Raw genomic sequence first — 21,545 nt, 5'->3', positions numbered from 1 at the left:
CCCAACCCCTTGTCCTTCCAAGGTAGATTAAATTGGGTAACACAAGATTTGCTTGGTTATGTCAGTCCCTGAGATTTTAAAAACCAAGGCTCTTCCAGCTTTATGTGACTATTTGATTATCTGGATCTTGTAGTTAAAATTTTCTTAATAATAGAGGTGATTAAGTGGTGAAATAGATTCTAAGGGAGTTTTGGGGATGTCAAGATCAGTAAAAATATAATAAATTCTCTTTGGATTACAATCTTTATAAGCTTGGGCAAAAAGGTACCAACAACAAATACTGATTAATAATTAAGCTAACCTCTTGATCAGAGACTTGGGTTTCATAAAACTGAATGTGAAAACAATGACAATGTATTGTGTAGTGAAGGATGAGAGAATTTGAATTCTGCTTCACAGAATCTACTGATGGTATTGTTAATGCCCAATGAGCCTCTAAAGCCTGGATTCTTAACCTCTTTGTGTATGTGTGTGTGTGTGTGTGTGTGTGTGTGTATGTGCTGTTGGCCCCTTTGATGTTGAAGCCAAAGGGATTCCTTCTCAGAATAATGTTTTTAAATACATACAGTTAAACACATGGAATTACAAAGGAAACCAATTATATTGAAATAAAGATGTAATTTTTTTTCCAACCCAAACTTGAACTCTATCCATGAATCCCTTGGGTTCTGTGGAACCTAAGTTAAAAAAGACAAACAAACAAGCAAGCTCTATATCAAAGGGTACACTTAAAGTTTGGGTAGAATCAGGATGCTTGATAAAAGCCAAGTGATTAGAAAAATGTTGTTAATTGTTTTATTATATTAATTGGGAGGAAAAGAGACAAGTGAAACCCAAACCAAAACAAAATTCTACATCTGAAGTCTGGCAAAGTTGCAGTAGTTTCTGACCATGGTGAGGCCCTGATATAGATTGGCTTGCCTTACTAGGTCGCAACTAGTCCTACAATTCCATCTATCCTAATGATATATTATTGCATATGCTATCTAAAGCTGGACTGAAGGGACCAGCTAACAAGTGTAATCAAATTTACAGTCTCTCAAAGTAGTCTTGACTCTGTGACCTGTTGGCTAAAAGAAAACAAATTTAAAATTCACACAATGTCCCTCATCCATGGAAACATGGTCAATTAACTAGAATAACTGTATTTCCCAGTAAGGTAACGCTGCATTGGCAAACACTGATTTGCTTTAACATATTCTGATAATAGATTATTTTTATGATAAATTATTAACAATATTGAAGTTTCTCTTTTTCTCAACAATTAAATCTTATTTCAAAAGGGCATATATAGAAATTCACCTAACCTCTTCCATTAAGATTCAAGAACAAAGGAAAAACAGCTCCATACCTACCTTTGAATATTAAACCTTTGTTTACTTCGGTAGGTAAGAAGTAGACAATTTCTGCAGAATGTTGATAATGAGATTAATTACATTCATTAGCATTACTTTTTCATTAAAAGCACTAGGGATAATACAACTTTCCAAAGTGCTATTGATATAAAATAGAAATCTTCAAAAGATCTTTAGATTTGTTCTAGAATTATTATAATTGACCTTAATTCTCATAGTAAATTGCCTTTGAAATGAGTCCACTGTTGTCAGTCTTTTAGTCTCAAAGGACATGTCCCGTCCCCATTTCTCAAATAGTTGATAACTTAATGAAGGTAGATGCTTGAAAGATTGAGGGCATAGGTGCAGAGAGGCTCAGCCCACTTATTTCATTCTGACATGCCTATGTCTCAGTCAGGGTTGATACTCTGAACACAGGCATGTTGGACACAACTCATTATTTTTTCTGTTCTCCTTTCAGCATTGAAATCTACCCAGTCCTCTAACTTGAAAAAGAAATAAAAGTCTCATTTATGATTAGGAAAAAGGAAATGTAAATGAAACATTACTAAAGCAAAGAATGCTATTATTTTTTTTATCATTCCTAAGACAAAGAAAACAGTATTGATGGAGAGATGTGGTTATTTTATATTGAAAGGAGACAATGGTTAGGAAAGAAAGGTTTTCAATCATTACAGTGAGTCTATCAGTCAAAGTAAACTAGGAAAATTTCTTTGAAACTGTTGGGAGGAAAAGTTTTTGGAAACAGAAGGCCATTGTTGGAAAAGGACGAAAATGGCACTTGACTCCATAGAACATAAGGAAAATGCTAGATTATGCTCTTGGTATTTATTGCTAAGGTCAAGCAGAAATAGAATTTCAGTAGCATATTAGTGGCAATAATTTCACAAAGAAAAACATCTTATTTTTATCATCATCATTTTTTTCTCCTGTGCTTTTTCCATATAAGGTAGTTGTCATGGTGGTGATGAGAAAGAGCAGACAGATTTTATATGGCAGGGGTTCAACCACAAATAAGAATGGTTGGAAGTTAAGCGTGAATGAATTACAAAGCTGTAGAATAGCTATTCTCAGCCAAAAGGCAGTTGTGTTTCTTGAGCAAGATATGCAGGCCTTGTGGAATGAGTTCTATTGGAAAAATGGCATGAGAAACGATTAAAATTGGAAAAACGTATGCACTTTCTGGACTATAATTGTACATCACCAGTCTGGAGCTTTCCAGTGGGCCTAACATTCAAGAAACACAGTTGGCCAAAAACAGGAGCAGCTGAGCTGAGTTGGCTCTTAGCAAAGGCCAGCAGTACCCTTCTGGTACTGAACATTTAGAGTACAAAGGGATGGGCCATGCTTATTGTGCTCTGTATGCTAGTCAAATTCTCTCTTTTGTTCTATGCTGGGTCCAAAAGACAGCTTCTATGTCTCCCTGCCTCACTTTTCTGTCTCTCTGTCTCTGTCTGCCTCCATCTCTCTGTTTCTCTCTCTCTCTTCCTTGGACTAGTCCCTCTCCTCTCCTGTCCTCTCCTATCCTCTCCTGTCCTCTCCTGTCCTCTCCTCTCCTCTTCCCTTTACCTCCTCCTCGTTCTCCTTCTTCTTCTTTCTCATTCTATTCCATTATCAAAATAAAAAGGCAAAAAAAAGTAAATTAAAAAAATTTGTGACACATTTTTGTTTTGAGTACGTAGTCTCTCTAAACCAAAATATTTAGTTGTTAAAGCATACTACTGAAATCCTGATATTTTATAAAATATATTCCTTTTTCCACTTCAAACTGGAAGTTGTAACCATTTACCTTCCTATCCTACCATTAAGAAGCTACTAGTGTTTTCTTTTTGTTTTTTAAGATGAAAGAAAAAGTAATGAAAAGCTTTCTGGCTTCTCACACTCCAAGATAAATAATGAAGAACTTTTCAAAGAGTCATTAATAAAATAATACTTTTTTTTCTAGTGTGAAAGAGCATGTAATTATATGCTAATTATATAATCTAAAAGTAGCAAGGGGAAAAGGTGTTGTAAAGCTTGTAAGCTTTGAGACAATTTTTAAAAATCATAATGTTAGAAAGAAACATAAGAAAAAATCAGACTTAGTCTCACATCTTTTAATGTTAAGATATGTACTTTTTTCTGGTGGAACATCCAATTGAAGAAATCAAGACATAGTCTGCCTTTATAATTCAGTGTTTTCTGTCATTGGAGAAGGACAATAAATTCCATATTGGCTGTGTTCATTTAGGTTAATTCAACCTCTTTTAAATCTGAAGAAAAAATTGAATTTGGTTTTTTTCTCTTCAAGAACTAATGTTTTCATTTTGTATAGTTTTAGATTTCTTCATGCATCATATCTCCCAGGTGGACTGATTCTATCAACCTTAACAAGAAGTTTCTTAGTTGATCTCTTATAAAATATAGTTCTTTTGCTTTTTTCCTCATTGAACATTCAGATCTCTAGGGCAAGGAACTCTCTAATCCCCCAAAGTTCCTGTTTAAAAATAATGATTTTCACAGAAAGGAAAAAAAACATGTTACTTTCATTTTTTCCTTTCCTCCCAATAAATGAATGAGAATCAATATCTAAGATGAATTAAAGCATCTCATCTATACAGAGAAATGAGCCAAAATGTTGTCATCTTTACAAGGAAGGAATTATGAGCATTACATAGTCAGATATAGTCTTGCATTTTCCACAGGTAAACAGTGTTAGTGAAAAATGAAACTTTAGCCCATCTCCCCTCAGTCCCTTCTGAAACGTTGCTTTCCTCTTACAAAACCAGGGGATGAAAATCACAGAATTCACTTATTCCCTGACCTTTTCCTTTTGTAATCTCCTAGCTCCCATTAAGGCTAAGTTCAGTTGCTTCCTCCTAAATCATCATTTAGATTCCCTCCCCCGAACCTCTTCCTTGGGTTGTTAGTGATGAGATTTGCCCTTCTTGGAACTTTGGATGTACTTCATGTTCATTTGAATGGGTACATGTTATATCCCTCAAATAGAATGGAAACTCCTTGAGGGAGGGGGCAGTTTTGCTATTGCGCTATTCCTAGTGACTAACACAGTCTCTTGCACATAGTAGATGTGTGCTAAATGCTTATAGTGTTGATTTTTTAAAAGTACCTACTGTGTGCATATCTCCATGCTAGTGCTGACTAGATGACAAAATTTAGAGAAGAGGCTGACTTTGCCTTTCCAGAATATACAGTATAATAAGGAAAGAAAGATATAAATGCAGATCGTACTATAGTATAAAATGCTCCATAAGTGTATAGATGAAGTATAATTAGGCTCAAATGCCAAGATTATGACTGAGAGATTAAGGAAAGTGCTTTATAGGAGGTAGCCTTTGGGCTGGGCTTTATTTTTTTTAAGACTGATCTGAGTCTTCCTCTCTCACCCAGGTTATAAGTGCCAGGACCACTCTCACAGCCCAATGGTTCTTGGTTGGGCATAAGGGCTTTGGCCTACTCCATTTCTGACCTGTGCCAGTTTGCTCTTCCTAAGGCAACCTGGTTCCCCATCAATTTCCTTCACCATGTTAATTCATTAATTAATGTGGACACCAGATTGACTATAGCTCAGAACTTTCCACTTCAAGAGATTCACCAGCCTTAGCCTTCCTAGTATTACAGATTACAAATACGAAATAACTTGTCTGGCTTGAGTTGGGCTTCCAAAGCTTGGCCAAGAATTCATCAGGACTTTAGAGACAATTTCTCCAAACTCCTCAGGCATTTTATAGATTTCAATGACATTTATCCTTCTTACTTTACCAATATTTATCTTTGTAACTGGATGATTTATAGCAAAAGATGTCAGCAATGCCAATTCCCATGTCTCTAGTGCTTTTATATTTACAAAGGGCTTTCCTCCCAACAGTATTATCATTTCCATTTTACAGATAGGGAACTTAAGGCTGAACAAATTCAATGGATCTGCTGAGACTTGAATTCTGATTTCTCCCAACTCCTGGCCCAGCACCCATTGTGCTACCATATTGCCTCATGGTATAGTAAAGGTGATAGAATTCCATGTTTTAATGCAGGGTAACCTCGAAACCTGAATTATCATTATGTACTCATTGTAAAACAGAGATGTAGTAACATCCCACAGTTGCTTTGTAGATATATACCTCTAGCCATCCCCATTTGTTCTGTCTCCTACATAAGTTGTTACTTCTTTTGATACCAAAACTCAGTAATTCAGTGCCATCAGGGAAGCTCCTGGTATAGCCTTGAGCAAAATCACTTAACCTCTGTTTGCCTTAGTTTCTTCAGCTGTAAAATAAGGATAATAATAGCACCTATCTCGCAGAGTTGTTGTGAAAATTAAATGAGATAATATTTGTAAAGTGCTTAGCATAGTGCCTGTCACAAAATAAGCACTCTATAAATGCTTTCTATTATTGCTATTATTATTAGCATAGGTAGGGGAGAAAGGGAGATACAGAAAGGGAAAGGGAAGGAAAGAAGAGTGAGAAGACAGAAGAAAAGGAAGAAAGGATGGAGAGAAGATATCAAAAGGAAAGAGACTCCAATTGATTCACTTGCCACAACATGGCTTCAGTTTTCTATTCTCATGTTAAACACCACGTTAAATTTTTTCAACTATGATTGTACATTATATAAGAATTTTCCAATCACAGTCTTTTCTTCTGTCCAGGAAATCCAGTTTAATATCCTCACAGAATATATATACATACATATATTATGAATATATATACATATATTCTGAATATATATATTATATATGCATATATTCTGAGTATATATATATATACATATATGTACATATATATATGTATGTGTGTATATATATATGTAGGTAGGTATATACTGGTATACATAGCACTGACCTGGGAATCTTAATTTGAACTGGAGTCTTGATAGCCACTAATTCAATGTGTCTCCTTGAACAAGTTATTTCACTTCTCCAGATGACAATTTCCTCATCTGTAAGATGAAGGGATTAGTTTAAATGACACATAAGGTTTTTTCTAAGTGTAACATTGTAGAATTCTTTGTATAATGCTGTCCCTACATCAACATCCATTTCTTTAAAAGGCCCAATTTCCCTTTGTTCTCTTGGTTTGTTTTCCAATTGAATACAAAATGGAATCCTAATCAATCAGGCCAGAATATCTTGACATTCTTTAGAGGCTTCAGATTCTGATGTCTTCATATGGTCTACTCTTCCATGAAAATAATTGCTAGGCCTGGTGACCAGGCAACAAAAAATGGAGTAAAAGAAGATTATACTGAATACAGACTTTCAGATTTTAATTCTATGCTTTCCTCTTGAATTTAGGAAATAATATGAGAAAAACTTGGAAAGATAAACTTCATGAAAGAGACAAAACTAAACAAGTTTGGGTTAATTTCTATTAAATAAAGTTCATTTAGCTCAGCAAAAATAATACAGAATATATTTTCAAAAAAGTTTCACCAGTGATTTTGATTAGTAATTTTATTACCAAATTACATGGAGTATTTTGAGCCTCCTCATTTTGCAGATAAGGACACCTAAGCCCAGACAGGTTAAATGATTTGTCCAGGCTTCCCAAGTAAAAAGTATGAAATACAGGATTTGAACACTGACCTTGATGCATGAGCCAGGGTTATTTCCACTGTACCATCTTGTTTCTTTCCAGTAATAAGTATTAATGGAACTTTTGAATTTAGGGAAACATATATAGCAGGTAGGCTTTAGACTCTGGAACAAGAAGGATATTTCTGGAAAAACAATTTGAAAGAAAAGAAAAAGAAAGAAATATGATGAACAGTCAAGCCTCTGAGGTTGAATCAGGGTACCATGAAGAGACACTGGTAGAAGACCTGCATTATTCAGAGTTGTTTTGGCTCTCTGATGAACATGAGCTGTCTGGGTCTATGCATTCAGAAAATATTACTTACTAAAGTAGCATGTCTAATCTAGTGTTTCTAATTAAAAGAGCTACTTACTTAGATGATAGTAATTTTACAGTCCTAGGAGTGTATTCTTTGACTATCGTTGTATGGTACTTCCAGGAAAGAGAGGCTATTTTAGAAATTATCACTAAGGGTATATTTTTCAAACTTGGCCCTGGTTTGCACAATTAAAAATGGGGAATAAGCAGCATATGCATGCCTTCATAATCCTACATAAAATTAGATAGTCTGTGATTGAGCCAGGTGCTAATGTGTACATAATACACTATATACTATATTTGTAGTCTTATAATAGACTGAAAGAGAATGCAGAGTCAGAAAGAAAGTTTAATTTAATTTAGTTTAGTTTAATGTGACATGCATTGGCCACATTACTTGGAAAATTTCATGGACAACTTCCAATGTTTCTCTTATGTATGGACACCCTCAATGCTCCTTTGTATGAGGACCAGAAAAATCCAAGGAGCCTCATGAAATTATTTTCCCTGTCAGCTGGCTAATGCCTGAAATTCCATTTGCGACTCATTCCTTTAGCTCAAAACTCTAATTTATGTGAAAACCCAGCTATCCCAGGAAGCAGTAATGTGATTGTCTGCTTTTAGTCACTCAAATGACTGACTGGTTGAATGAATGATAATGTATTTGCCCATTTTCAGTCATTTAGGCAGAATTAATAGAAATATAAAGATTGGGACTAGATATGTGATTTTATTATTATAGGGAACCTTGTGGTTGAGGAAATTATCACTACCAATTTAGATTGTCTCCTCTGCCACTTCCAGTCTTAAAGAGTTGTTGAGAGTACCAAGTTTCCCAGGGTCACACTGCTAATATGTGTTAGACAAGGGGAACCCAGGTCTTCTTGGCTCTGAGGTATGCTCTTTATCCATTATACCACACTGTCTCAGTCTAGACTAGGAAAAGTGAAAGGGATTATCACATCATACTCTGTGTCTTTCAGACCCTTTTTATCAGGAATAGTGTTCCGAGTTTTGGGCACCACAATTTAAGAGAAGTTTTGGAAAATTAGAGGTATATTCAAGTTCCCTAAAATGGCAAGGACGTTATAAACCATGTAATAAGGGCAGCTGTTAAACACAGAAAGAAAATTTAACTTGAAGAAAAAAAACACCAAATTAGGACCTAGTGACAAAATTACAGTGACTGATAATGTTTTGAGATATTAAAAAAATTTTATATCTTAAAAATTATAGCTGTCCATTGAAGTGACTTCTGTTTTGAAGTGGTCTCTTCCCACTGTAAATATTAAAATGAAATCTGTGTAAAAAAGTTATTACATCAATTGAAAAACTGAACTAGGTGATTTCTAAGTTCCCTTCCATTTCTAAGATTCTCTGAACCTGTGATTTATGACTTAGTGTGCATGAATTTCATCTAACAATGGTTAATAAGAATATATTTGCCTTGAATGACTTGTGACCTAATAAAAAATGGCTTTAAAATTAAAAGAGTGGGGAAAGGAGAAAGCTGCCTATGTTTATCTACCATGGCTAAAATGAAGAAAGAAGAAAAACAGTTGAGACATACACAAAAAAAGAGAAAATTCAGTTAAAAAAAAGTAGTAAAACCCATGGTCTCAATGTCTGTATGCAAAGGTCTAAAGTTTAGGCATTAAACAACAGGAAGTAGCAATAAAGACACCAGCAAGAAAATTTAACCTAAGTATTGATGAGACTTGAGATGGAAGCAATGTCTGGAACATGGCTGGGTCTTGGTGTATTGTATCTTATTCAAAAGAAATAGGATAGTTGAAAGGGGAGTATTCAAATTTAAGCAAGTATGAAATTGAGTAAAGATCAATAGAGAGTGAAACAAAAGAGATTTTATCAGTGGAGCATACTAGAGACCACCTGGACAGAAGGAAGTAGCAGATCACTTTAGGAAATGGATCGTAAACCTAGTTCAGAAGCATGAAACAGTGGTTATGAGGGTTTCCAATTATTTAGACATCTATTGGAGCTCTTTCTCTGAAGAGGACCATGACTTCAGCAAGGTGATGCTACCTCTCTTTCTCTTCCAGGGCCATCTGAGTCCAGTGGCCAGATATGGATCAGGACAACTGAATTTGGCCCAGGATGCAGTAGGGGACCCTGGCCTTTTCAAGCTGAAGTCTTTAACGAGACTCAGTTTGATTGAGGCAATGTCTTTTCAGATATTAAGGCTTAATAAGAAATGAGGTAGAGAATGACTTCTTTCTCTACTCAAAAAAAGCAAAACAAGGCAACTCAGTCTGGGAGGGGAAGACCTTCAGTTTTTCTGGCCAAAGGAGAAACTATTGTTATTTACTTTATTCTGAGCCAAATTGGTCAATCAATGAGAGCCTAAGAGATTTGGGGCTGAGGCTGGTCTTTAAGAAAAAAGAAGTTTCAGAGATGCAAATTTACATTCCCTTTGGAAAGAGCACCCATACTTAAGGGTGTGAGACCTATGTCTAAAGCATAGGTGTCAATCCCAAATCAGCTTAAAATGTAATTGGGAAATATTTAACAAAATAAAACAGATAATGTTAATATATAGTTTCTAGGTCAATATGTGGTCTTCAGGGGTCTTTATGTATGGATTAGTGGCTCCCATTTCTATTTGAGTTTGATAGCACTGGTCTAAAGAAGCCAATTTGGTTATGTAAGCATCAAGTCCAGGCAAAATGGGCACATGACTACTTTTGTCCCCCTGATATATTTCAGTTCATTTCTCCAGAGGTCACATCTCTTGGGCATGTGTAGCTGCGTGCTGACAAATGGCGCCATATCAAGGGATATGAAACACTAAGACTGGCTTGGTCTCTGTTTTTATGCTTGGAGGGACCCTGCTTCTAAGATTAATTTTTTTTTATTCACTACCATCTCAAGATCTAGGCTACAGAGGGATTGGGCCATCATAGTTGATGAAGGCTGTGCAAAGGGGACTTAGTGTGACCTGTGGTTTAATAGATGTGCTTAGAAGATAGATGCAGAAACTAACAAAGGATGAATATAAAAACATGGCACAGGTCTATAAAACTAAGTAGTGTCAGAAATGATAACATTTAGAATGGACCAAGACTTTAAAACAACAGAAACAAAATGGGGTCTCTTTTAACTATTTTTGTGGTAGAAAAGGAAGAAAGGAAAGCTAGGACTACCGCTTGAAGTAGATGGAGTAATGATCGCTGAAAACAGAGAATAGGCAGACTTGCTCAATTCTTTTACTTCTGGCTGGCTTCCTTGCCAAGAAGCATCATTTTCGTACTAGAAATGTCAGAAAAATAAATTTCTAAGCTAAGTAAGGAGATAGGAAAGGCACAAATCTGCCCTTGATGAATTCACTTCGCTCAGTTTTGATGAAATCCATGGTAGGGTACTAAAAGAATTGGCAGATTTAATTGCAGAGCTACTGCTAGTGATATTTGAAAGTCCATGGAGAAACAGAAAGTTACTTGGCAGGAGGGGAGGGAAGGGTAACAAACATTTATAAAGCACCTACTATATGTCAGGCAGAGCTTTACGAATATCTCATTTGATCTCCACAACAGCTACGGGAGGTAGGTGTTATCATTATCTTTATTTTATACACGAGGAAACTAAGGCTGAGGTTTTCTTTTGTTTCTCATCCAGGATATAGTAGATATCTGATGCTTATTTGAACCCGTCTTCTTGACTTCAGGTCCAGGTTGTTATTCATTGTGCCATGTTGCTGGATTTCTAAACTAGTATTTTAATCAAAAGAACTGTCTACTTAGTTGGTGGTAATTTGCAATCCTCATGGTACACGCCTTGTTAGGTAGAAGTTCCAGGAAATACGTGACTCAGAATCTGTTGAGTTTTCCTTCTACAGGGGCTCTTCAAGCAGAAGTTGAATAATACTTGTTGGGTATGTTGTACTGGGAATTGTTTTTTTGGATATACATTGGTCTAGATGCCTACCAATACGCCTTGTAAATCTTAAATTCTTAGACTCTTTAATTTTAAATCCTTGACTGCATCAGAATTAGGTAAGAGGCAGGGGAAGCACTAGGTGTCTGAATAGGAAAGAAATACTTTTTAGAAAGTTTTTTTTCTTAAATTGAGCCAAATTCTGCCTCTGTGTGATTACAACCCATTGCTCCTACCCTTTTTTTAAAATCAAGAACAAGCCTAACCTTCTTCTATATGACAACTGTGTATGCATATATGTACATACATTATATATACTACATTATATATGTGTATACACACATCTATCTATCTATCTATTTATCTATCTATTTATCTGTCTATCTATCTATTTATCTCTCTCTCTCTCTATCTGTCTATGGCAGATAGAGGACATGATAGATAGTGCACTGAGTCTAGAATAGGAAAGACCTGAGTTCAAATCCCGTTTCAGACATATAGTAGCTCTTTCACCCTGTAGAAACCACTTACCCTTTGTCTGTCACAGTTTCCTTTCTGCCTCAATTTACCTATCTGTAAAATAGAGATAATAATTACCCCTACTTCCTATGGTTGTTTTGAGGGTAAAATGAGATATTTTTAAAGTGCTTTGTGAATGTAAAAGTAATATAGAACTGGTAGCCATTATTATAATTATACTGAAAGACTATTACTATGTTACCTTAAAGATAATTTCTTCAAGCAAAATATTATCTATTTCTTCAGTTGATCTTCACAGTGTATGATTTCTAGTCTTTTTACCCCTCTAGTGATGTTCACTGGGACATTATTCAATTTCTTAAAAATGAGACAGTCAGAACCAAACCAAAGAGCTTAAATGTTATCCAACCTGGGCACAGTATAACAGAAGTATACCCTTCCTTATTCTGAATATTATTTCTATATTAATATAGAGATTATTTCTATGCAGGGATAGCCTAAGGTTTTGTTAACATTTTTATCTGCCATGTTTTATTGTTGACTAATATTGAGCTTAGAATTTATGAAAATTCCTGGTTATTTTTGCCACAAAAAATGTTTAGCTGCATTCTTTCTGTCCAGTTGGAGCTGTGTGAATGAGATGATCATTTCCTCTCATCTTCAAAGTTTGCAACATAGTGATATGTTTCTGTTTTACTTAGCAGATAAATCACATATTATACATACTTAGATATAACTTGTTCCACTTTTCTTTAGTGATGCCTTCAAGGATACCAGTTCCATAGCTTTCAGATCCAAGTAGGATTTTGTCTCCTGATATATGTCACTCCATTTCTGTAGGGGGCACATCTTCTGTGCATATTGCTGAATATAGTACCATGACATTTGGTGCCATTTCCACAGAATGGAAACATCAAGATTGTCTTGGTTTCTTTACTTTTATACCTGTTTCTCCAACTTTAAATTTACTTCTATTTTAAGATCTAGGATTTGGAGGGATTGGGCCATAACAGTAGGCTGAGATATTGAAAATGGACTGGGCTGGCTTGTGTTCTGCTTTGCATTTTATAACATAAGTCAGCTATATGGGGCTTACATCTTATGGGACTCCTTTCATATTCACACCTATTTCTACCCAGCAGTTTCCCCACAGCAAACTCAAAATTACAAAAAGGAAACAAAATCATCATCAAATCTGCCATAATAATTTAACAGTGGACAAAACATGTCTGTCATTGCTTTAAGGACATATTTCTTATAGTTATATCACATGTAAGGTAATTCATAGTAACCTACTCATTTGGACAAGAATTTTACCACCAATACACATCTCCTCTGTAAGTCTTAAATTAGCTCATTCTAATCACCTGGACAAAAAGATGTTTATATTTGTGAAATGAATTTTCATTATCAACCTGAAACTTTATCTCATCAGGAGCATTTGTTTATGTTATAACTAAACTGTGGCAATAAGCTAATGTTCTGTGAGTGGTACTTTAGTAGAGACAGGCCATTCTCAACCTAATAATTTATTTATTGCACAAATAAACATTAAAGGCTGCTAGTTCTCATTAGGGAGTGATAGCACATCCAAAAATGCTTTTTGGAAAACCTCAAAGGGGAAATGTGAACATGAAGATTTACCCTTCTGTCAACCCTATTTTTGGGGGTGTGGTTATGATATCTACCCATGTTAATACACATATGCACATGAATGCAGACACAGAAACAAGTGTTGGCATAATTTCAATTATGACTAAAATTCATTATTTTGGGAATTCTGGCTATTAATTATTGGTGGGATTAAGCAGACCAGGAATGGTGGGATAGATGTTATTTAAACTGCTAAATTTCTTCCATTACAATCTGAAAAGTAGCCCACTATAATCTGTTTTTTTTTTTTACAGCATTTCTATTGCTACAGAAAAATATCAGCTAATTTAAAACAGAATTTTATACTTATTAATATTTAAATAAGAGCAACGAATCTGGATCTGCTTAATAGGATTAACATAACTCCATTTCAAGAAGCCATATTTATTGTGGCAAAAATTACACATTCCATAATTCTTTGAAGTTTATGTTAATCTCAAATTGTCATAATTCACTGAAATTATTTAAAATAAAAGCACTTGGCATGCTAGACTGTTTTTCAATGTATACTTACTAAAATCAACAAAATAAATTTAGCACTTTGAGGCAAGTATTTTTTTCCACCTTACTTCAATGTTATCAATATAGTAGAGCTAGCTCATGATTACTATGAGTAAGAAATGCCATGCAGTGATGGTATTATTTGAATTTGCGTAGTGTATTTACTGTTGACTGGAGACAATTACCACATTTTATATAATTACAACTTCAAATAGTGCAAATTTGAATCCACGGAGCCCCTTGATAGGGTTTGTTATTTGCACTAACTGCGACCTAGCTGTAAAGACTGTAAAAACTTAGACATATGCTTCCTGAATTGGATGTACAATTTTAAGTCGCTTTTAAAAATATGTACATTTCTAGAAGCTTTAGATTATTTCATATAAAGAATTAAGGCCATAGAGTTACATTTGATTAGATTATTTTCATTCTCTATTACACATCAAAACTTCTGGCACCTTTTTAAAATTAATGTTTTGTACTAATTAACAGCACTATCTTTTTTTCTCTTTTAAATGTCATACCCCAGATGTGGCAAAGTCAGCTATTCTTTTGGAATGTCATTTAGGGTGATGTAAGGACATACAAAACCTATATTAAAATTAAGAAAAAAAGCTTCATTATCTAAACTAACTCATTAAAATTTATTTAAAATAGGTAATACTTTTTGAATATTAATAATTCTCAGTAGAAGAAATGGAGGGAACGCTGAGCATCGTCAGGAAATCCTGATTTCAAATCTGGCCTCAGATATATACTATTTGCGTGACTCTTGACAAATCAATTCATCTCTGTGTGCCTCAGTTTTCTCAACTGTAAAGTGGGGTTAATAACAATACGTACCTCAGAGGTCTGCTGTGAGGATCAAATGAGATAATGGGTAAAAAACTATTAGTACAGCACTTGGCACATAGTAGGCACCATATAAATACTTATTCTCCTCCCCTGTCCCCCCATCTTTTATTCTATTTACCTAAATGAACACAAAGTAAACAGTTATGCAGACAATGTTTACATGATTCAACAATTACTTAGCAGTGAAAATAATTCCAAGTTAAATAGTAAATGAATCAAACAATGTATTTTGAAAATAATGTATTATGTATACAGGCATACTTAAATATACAGTACCTAGGAGATAAAATGTGTGCTTCTTTATGGCCATATACTATAATCTTCATAGCCTTTAACACTTTAGTAGAACTTGAACTATGCTTTGTAAGTGAAAGATCTTACTTCCTTGAGGAATATTGTCATTTAAAAAAAGTGGAAATAAATTAATAGTTTATAAAAGAGTAAATATTTACACTTTAAGTATGTTCCACTCCCATTTCTAATACTTAACACCTATTTGCCTTAAAACAAGTCATTTAACCTCTTTAAGGTCTCAGTTTCAACATTTATAAAATTAAAGACTTGGAAAGGAAGGGAATGAGAATTATTATATCTACCATGTTCCAGGCACTGTGTGAAGTGCATTACACATTTTATGTCATTTGATCCTTACAACAACCCTGCAGAGTAGTAGTTGTTATTGTCCTTGTTTTATAGTTGATTGTGAAAACTGAGTGAAAAAGTGACTTTCCCAGGGTCACATAGCTAAAAAGTATCTAAATCTGAATTTGAACACAGGTTTTCCTGGCTCCAGGCACAGTGCTGTATTCACTAATATTCACTGTATTCACTGACACCTAGTTGTGTCAGCTGTATGCATGCACATACCAATGCATATATATACATATGTAGAAATACATACATATATGTATACATATATAATACTATGTATATACAGAATATACTTACATACACATACATCTATATACATGCACACACACACACACACACACACATATATATATATACACACACATATACACATACATGCACACTAAGAGGTCAGAGTCCAGAACTTTGAGATCTTCATAATTTACAAAGGTAGAGGAAGAAGAGGAGAGCCAAGACAGTGTGATGTTCTAGAAAGAAGAGAGTGTAGTGTCAAAGGCAAGGACGCAAATACGCAGCAATGTCTTTTCTTATGCAAAATTGCGATTTGCTGTGTATAGCATCAGTCTTTCGGGGAGGAAGGAGAGACGAGAGAGAGACAGAGAGACAGAGAGAGAGAGAGAGAGAGAGAGAGAGAGAGAGAGAGACAGACAGACAGACAGACAGACAGACAGACAGACAGACAGAGAGAGAGACAGAGGAGACAGAGGAGACAGAGAGAGAGGAGACAGAGAGATAGAGGAAGAGAGAGAAAGAGGCAGAGACAGAAATAGAGATAGAGACAAAGAGAGACAGGGAGACAGAGAGACAGAGAAAGACAAAGAGAGAGAGAGAGAGAGAGAGAGAGAGAGAGAGAGAGAGAGAGAGAGAGAGAGAGAGAGAGAGAGAGAGAGAGAATTCATTCATTACTGTAAATATTCAGATATTCAGGGTGAAGATGGGTGTGCTGTCATTTCTGAGTTGTACCAACCTTAACTATATTTGTTAGGTACCTTTCATTGCAGCAAGTTTAGTCTGGGGCACCTCAGCAACCTTGAGAAATCATATTAAACAGGAGCAGGACAGTTGTCTGTACTAAATATTCCAGGCGAAACTCTTCCTGGAGGGTAGGAGCACATTAAAAAAAAAAAAATTAAGCTAATTTCTAACTGAAATGCTAGCTGCAATATATATGCCAGGATCAACTCTGATCTATGCATTTGGGCATTTCTTACATCCCAAGGGGCTAGCCTAATACTAATTAAAGCATCACACTGCAGCATTATCTTCTCCTTTTATTATTTCCATGAATTTATCTTATTTGAAAAAAATCAGGCCATTTCCAAATGTGAATAAATTTGAATATCAGAGGCTCAAATGTGAACCTGAATGTCAAGACCCATGCAAATCTATAATGTCAAGTTTTCAAACCAGAGAATCATGGGAATAATCAAATAAATTAAATATGGAGGAAATGACCTGTTAGGTCAGCTAGTTGTTCCCTCTACTTGTTCAGGGTAAATCCATACTCTATCTGTTTTTTTTTTCCCTTATGAAAATATCTATTCTTCTTTCCTCCCCAGACTCTTGTCAGTCCTCCATCTTTCACCCAAGAAATAGGAGTATGGAACAAGCCAACTGTAAAATGAGTGGATTAGACTAGATGACCTCTAATATTCTTTCCTTTCTAAATCTGTGAACCTATGTTCCTATGATTATTCCTTACATGATGAAAAGATATATCTGAGTTCAAAGGACACTTTCTTGGGAAGATTTTCTGCAGGATAAGTCAGTGTAACATTATTTGATGACCGTGAGACAGTATAGTTATCCCTTCCACATCACAACTTTCCCCATCACAGTTTTGATGTATTGTGGGTTGGCATAAGGAATTAAATGGAAATTTGGGGGGATTTTTATGGAAATTGCAGATGACATGTGATGGCCAGCAGATGACATGGAAAAAGTTTAAAAACTCAGAAATGCATAAAATATATGTATAGTATTATGTAGTATCAACATATTTTATTTTTTAATGCCATAATAATTCAGACTTCTTCTCTGGCATGAAGCGAGGGCCAAAAATTCTATGTGGATTTTCCAGATTGTGGGGGTGTCATGTCCCAAAGCCCTGCAATGTATAAGGGATGAATGTACTAGCAAATAGAGGATCAGAGAAAGTTTCACGAAATAGGTGCAACTTTGGAGCTAGATGGTGCCAATGTACACAGAGTCTTGGGATTGGAATCTGGAGGATCAGAGTTCAACTATGACCTTAGACACTTACCAGCTGTGTAACCTTGGGGCAGTCACTTAAGCGATGTCTGCCTCAGTTTCCTTATCTGTAAACTAGGGATAATAATATCAGTTTACCCCCCAGGCTTGTTGTAAAGATAAAATGAGATGATATCTGTAGAGTGCTTTTGCAAACTTTAATGAGCTATATAAATGACAGTAAATAGTGGGTAGGTAGAGAACAGAGATATGGGCAATAGAGAAATGTTGTATTTCTTCAACTGCCCTATGATTTTAATTTATTCAAAAATCCATGAAGTTCTTGAGCTTAATTCTCAGGCTTAAAAATCAATATGTTCCCAGCTAAGTAGTGCAAACATGGAAATAACCATGTAATCCACCTTTATAATTTGTTTATCACTGAACTTGGTTTGGAACAACCATATGCATGAAGTAGACTACCTATAGTAAATGGAAATAATAGAATCTTCTATACCATAACATTTTTGCTTTAGCCACATTGCCATCATATTCATTTCTGAATCAGTAGAGGAGAGATGGAACAGTATAGGATTTAATGCCAGAGGACCTTGACTCAAACCCTGCTCTGTCATTTACTACCTAGGCGACCTTGGGTAAATCTACTGACTCAGTGCCTCAGATTTCTCATTTGCTAAATGAGGGGATTGAAGTAGTTTTCTAAGGTCCTTTACAGCTCTAAATATAAGATCCAATGCAAAATAGGTTAAAAGGAAGGAAGACATTCTTCTAGTAATAAATGCTTATTTGACTTTGAATTATTAAAACTTTTAATCATCTTTTATCTTCAATTTTGTGTAGCAAAGCTTCTTTTATATTGCTTAACTTACACAATCCACACAAGCACAATCTGAATTACATAATCACCTAGTATTTCTTAGTATTTCTCAATTCTACACAACTTGAATCCATGGTGTTTTGATATCTCTGAGGTTCTTTAGGAAACTGAGTGGACTGCCTTTCAATGTCTACATAATGCCACCCTTCTACCATATATGTTAAGTGCAATGTCCCCTCATGTCTTAGAATTAATGGTATGATTCTTAACGCTTTTATCAGCAACTCTAAATAAGGGTCATTGTTATTCTTGTACCAAATGTTATGTTATGTTTTGACCAATGTTTGTGGGTATTTAGGCTTTGCAGAAATTGAAGAAATGTTTTGAGGTTGACAAAAATTCAATTGGCCATTTTACTCTGAAGTATATAAAGGCTTTCCCATGATGCAATTTTATGGGATGGGTGGGGTAAAGGACATTATTTTTGTTGATTAAAAAATACTCTGTCACTTTACACTTGTTTCTCTAAAGTAAAAATGTCCCCTTTCCTCAAGATTTGTTATGTGTAAATAACATTTGAACGGTAGAGTACCTGACATGTGTTTATTCCTTAGGCAAACGTGTAAAACTTCAAGTTCCGAGTGGAGGAGTAGAAAGAGAAGGTTTCTGCTGTGCCCGATGACAATTTTTGGTTATTCCACACACAAAATAACACTCTGGCTCCACGTTAGAGCACTAGTTGTGATGAATTCTAGTGTTGGTCGGATTCTAAGGAAGGGCCAGAAGTTTCGTTGAGTCAAAACCACTCCAGAAATGTGCTCCTGTCCTGGTTTATTTCTCACAAAGCAGCAGGTGTGTACACCATCTTCAAAGGATTAACTGTGACATCCTCTTTATCATAGTGCCTGCTAGTGTTCCAGGCACCCTTGCTTTCTAAGGGCCGCATGGTTCGTTTGATGAAACTTTAGGGAAAGAGGGTCGGGGGGCATAGAACCCTCTTACTGAGCAAAGAAGAAAATACTTGGCTACCTACAGGGATTCCTTTCTTTGGAAAATTGCTTTACATTTTCTTCTCTGAAAGGAACAGAAGTGAACTGACCTTGCTCTACACTATGAACTCAATTGGTCACCAAAAGCCAGTTTGTAATCCTTGGTCCATTCAATTAGACATCTCATACTATCAGTGGCAATTTCTCTGTATCCCGCTTTTTCAAAGGCTAAATAATGGGTGACACAATCTATAAGGGTGTCTTCCTTGGCCTCTGTCAGTTCTGAAAACATCTATTAACTCAGGAAAATAGTGTGAAATGAATTAAGCCATCTGATTCTCTGCCTTGAATGTGAACATAATCCTCTGGATTTCTATTTAATCTTTGTCAACCAAATGAAGATTGTGTTTTGACCCAGTCAAATCCCATAGACTTAGCTGAGATTTCCCCAACACTAAAATGAATGACTGCACTTCAGTATGTAGGCAATTGGAAATTAACAAGACCATAGGTTTAGAGTTAGGAGGGGACCTTAGAAGTTATTTAGTCCAATGCTTTCATTTTATAGATGAAGAAATTGAGGTACAGAGATATTAAATGACTTCCTTAATGTCACTTGAGTAGTAAGTGACAAAAACAGACTTTGAACCTTTTTCCTTTTATTTCAAATCTAGTGCTCTTTCCCTTGTACCATACTGCCTCATGGAAATTTATAATCCTATTCAGAGCTGGCTGAATGGTCCTGGATCTTAGTTTAAACTAAATTGGAAATCGGTTGCTAAGAATTATTTTTATTAGTTCAATGTATCTTGCTGTTTTTAGTTATCCAAAACAGTAGTGTCAATTGCAAACAGGAAAAAAAAGGGCCACTAATCCATGCATAAGGATCCCTGCAGGCTGCCTATTGAGTTAATTTTAAAATGTGATATTATCTGTGTTTTATTGTATTTTAAAATTTATTTTGTTAAATATTTCCCAATTACGTTTTTATCTGGTTCATCAGCACCTGGGAGTGTTATGGACCCCTTGCTGAATGTTTGACACCTCTGACCTAAAGCAATTCAATTGAATTCAAATTAAATCAATAAGTATTAGTGCTAGCCTAAGTGCTAGAGGTACAAAGCTCAAAAGGAAACAGTTTCTGCCTGAAGGGAAATTCTACTGGATGAAGTTAAGTATAAAAACCATGTATCAAGCAGCAAAGTAGCACTTTCTCTTTGTAACCTAAAGAGACTTGTTCTTGAACTCAGTCTTCCTTCCCCCCCCTCCATCTTTACTTCCTGTTAACCTTAATGCTAGTCCTGTTTCTCAGTCAAAGTAAGTTTTTCAGGGATATAGCATTTTTGACCAAACATAGAATCTTCTTATAGTGGGTGAAAGGGGTGAGGTTGGGATATTTCTGGGTACAGAGATGTAATGGTGGGAGAAACCTGATAGAGGTCATCATCTCCCATTTCTCCCTTAGAAATAAGAACTGGATATATACATATACATTAAAATAATACGTATGTATATAATGTATACATGTATATATACTATATATAATGTATATATATTAAAATATATGTATATATATTAAAAAGTAAATCTGGTATCCAATTTTTCATGTAAAGTGCATCCCAACTGAATCCACTCAGAGACTTTCATTTAAAATGTGAGAAACGTACTGGTATGCAAAGTCAATATCTGAAAAATTGACCCAGATTCCCTAAAGGGCTTTTGGTTTAGTTATTTTGATGTTTCTGCAAAGGTTTTCTTTATAATACTCTGGTCCAGGCAGCTTTCTTTGTTCACCATGAAAAAAAACAGAAGGAACATGTAGTGGGGGGGTCAGTGTAGCAGCGGAAAAGCCTCAACTTTCTTCCTCTGGCTCCCAGAGGAATTTATGAGCCACATAGAAAGAGCCTAGGAAAAGTTATTTTCCTGATATTGAAAGTTATCCAAAGAGAATCAGTTCCTCTACTCTAGAGGGCACGAATGTGCCTAAGTGGTGATGCAAACTGTCATCTGCTTTCATGACTCATGCAGAAGAGTTGGTGGTGGGCATGCTGTACTACTGCTTTCAAAGTTCCAAGAAACAACACAAGTCCATCTGTTCAAGAGATTCATTATCAGCCCAAATCTTCATTTGCCGAGTACAGGAAGCTGCTAGAAACTGTTGACAGATTTTTGTGTCTGTGGTAATATCTCATACTAGATTGGTGTTCTAATATAATTATTAAGTTTCTTTTTCTGAGTACAGCAT

At 35.4% G+C, this 21,545-nt stretch overlaps 1 protein-coding gene across 2 annotated transcripts in view; it reads left to right on the top strand.

Moving 5' to 3' along the window:
* Positions 1-21,545, top strand: part of TAFA2 (TAFA chemokine like family member 2) — a 544,567-nt gene that overhangs the window by 511,198 nt on the left and 11,824 nt on the right. The window contains exon 6 of one of the 2 annotated variants that reach the window (XR_011977241.1): positions 18,926-19,163. The exons of the other annotated variant lie outside the window; for it this stretch is intronic. The gene's annotated coding sequence lies outside the window, so the exon portion shown is untranslated. The remainder of the gene's footprint in view (positions 1-18,925; positions 19,164-21,545) is intronic. 2 annotated transcript variants of the gene reach the window in all.

Source organism: Notamacropus eugenii, chromosome 3 (assembly GCF_028372415.1).
Source record: "Notamacropus eugenii isolate mMacEug1 chromosome 3, mMacEug1.pri_v2, whole genome shotgun sequence".
NCBI lineage: Eukaryota > Metazoa > Chordata > Mammalia > Diprotodontia > Macropodidae > Notamacropus > Notamacropus eugenii.
Note: the sequence above shows the minus strand (reverse complement) of the source record. Positions and strands in the feature narration are given on the sequence as shown.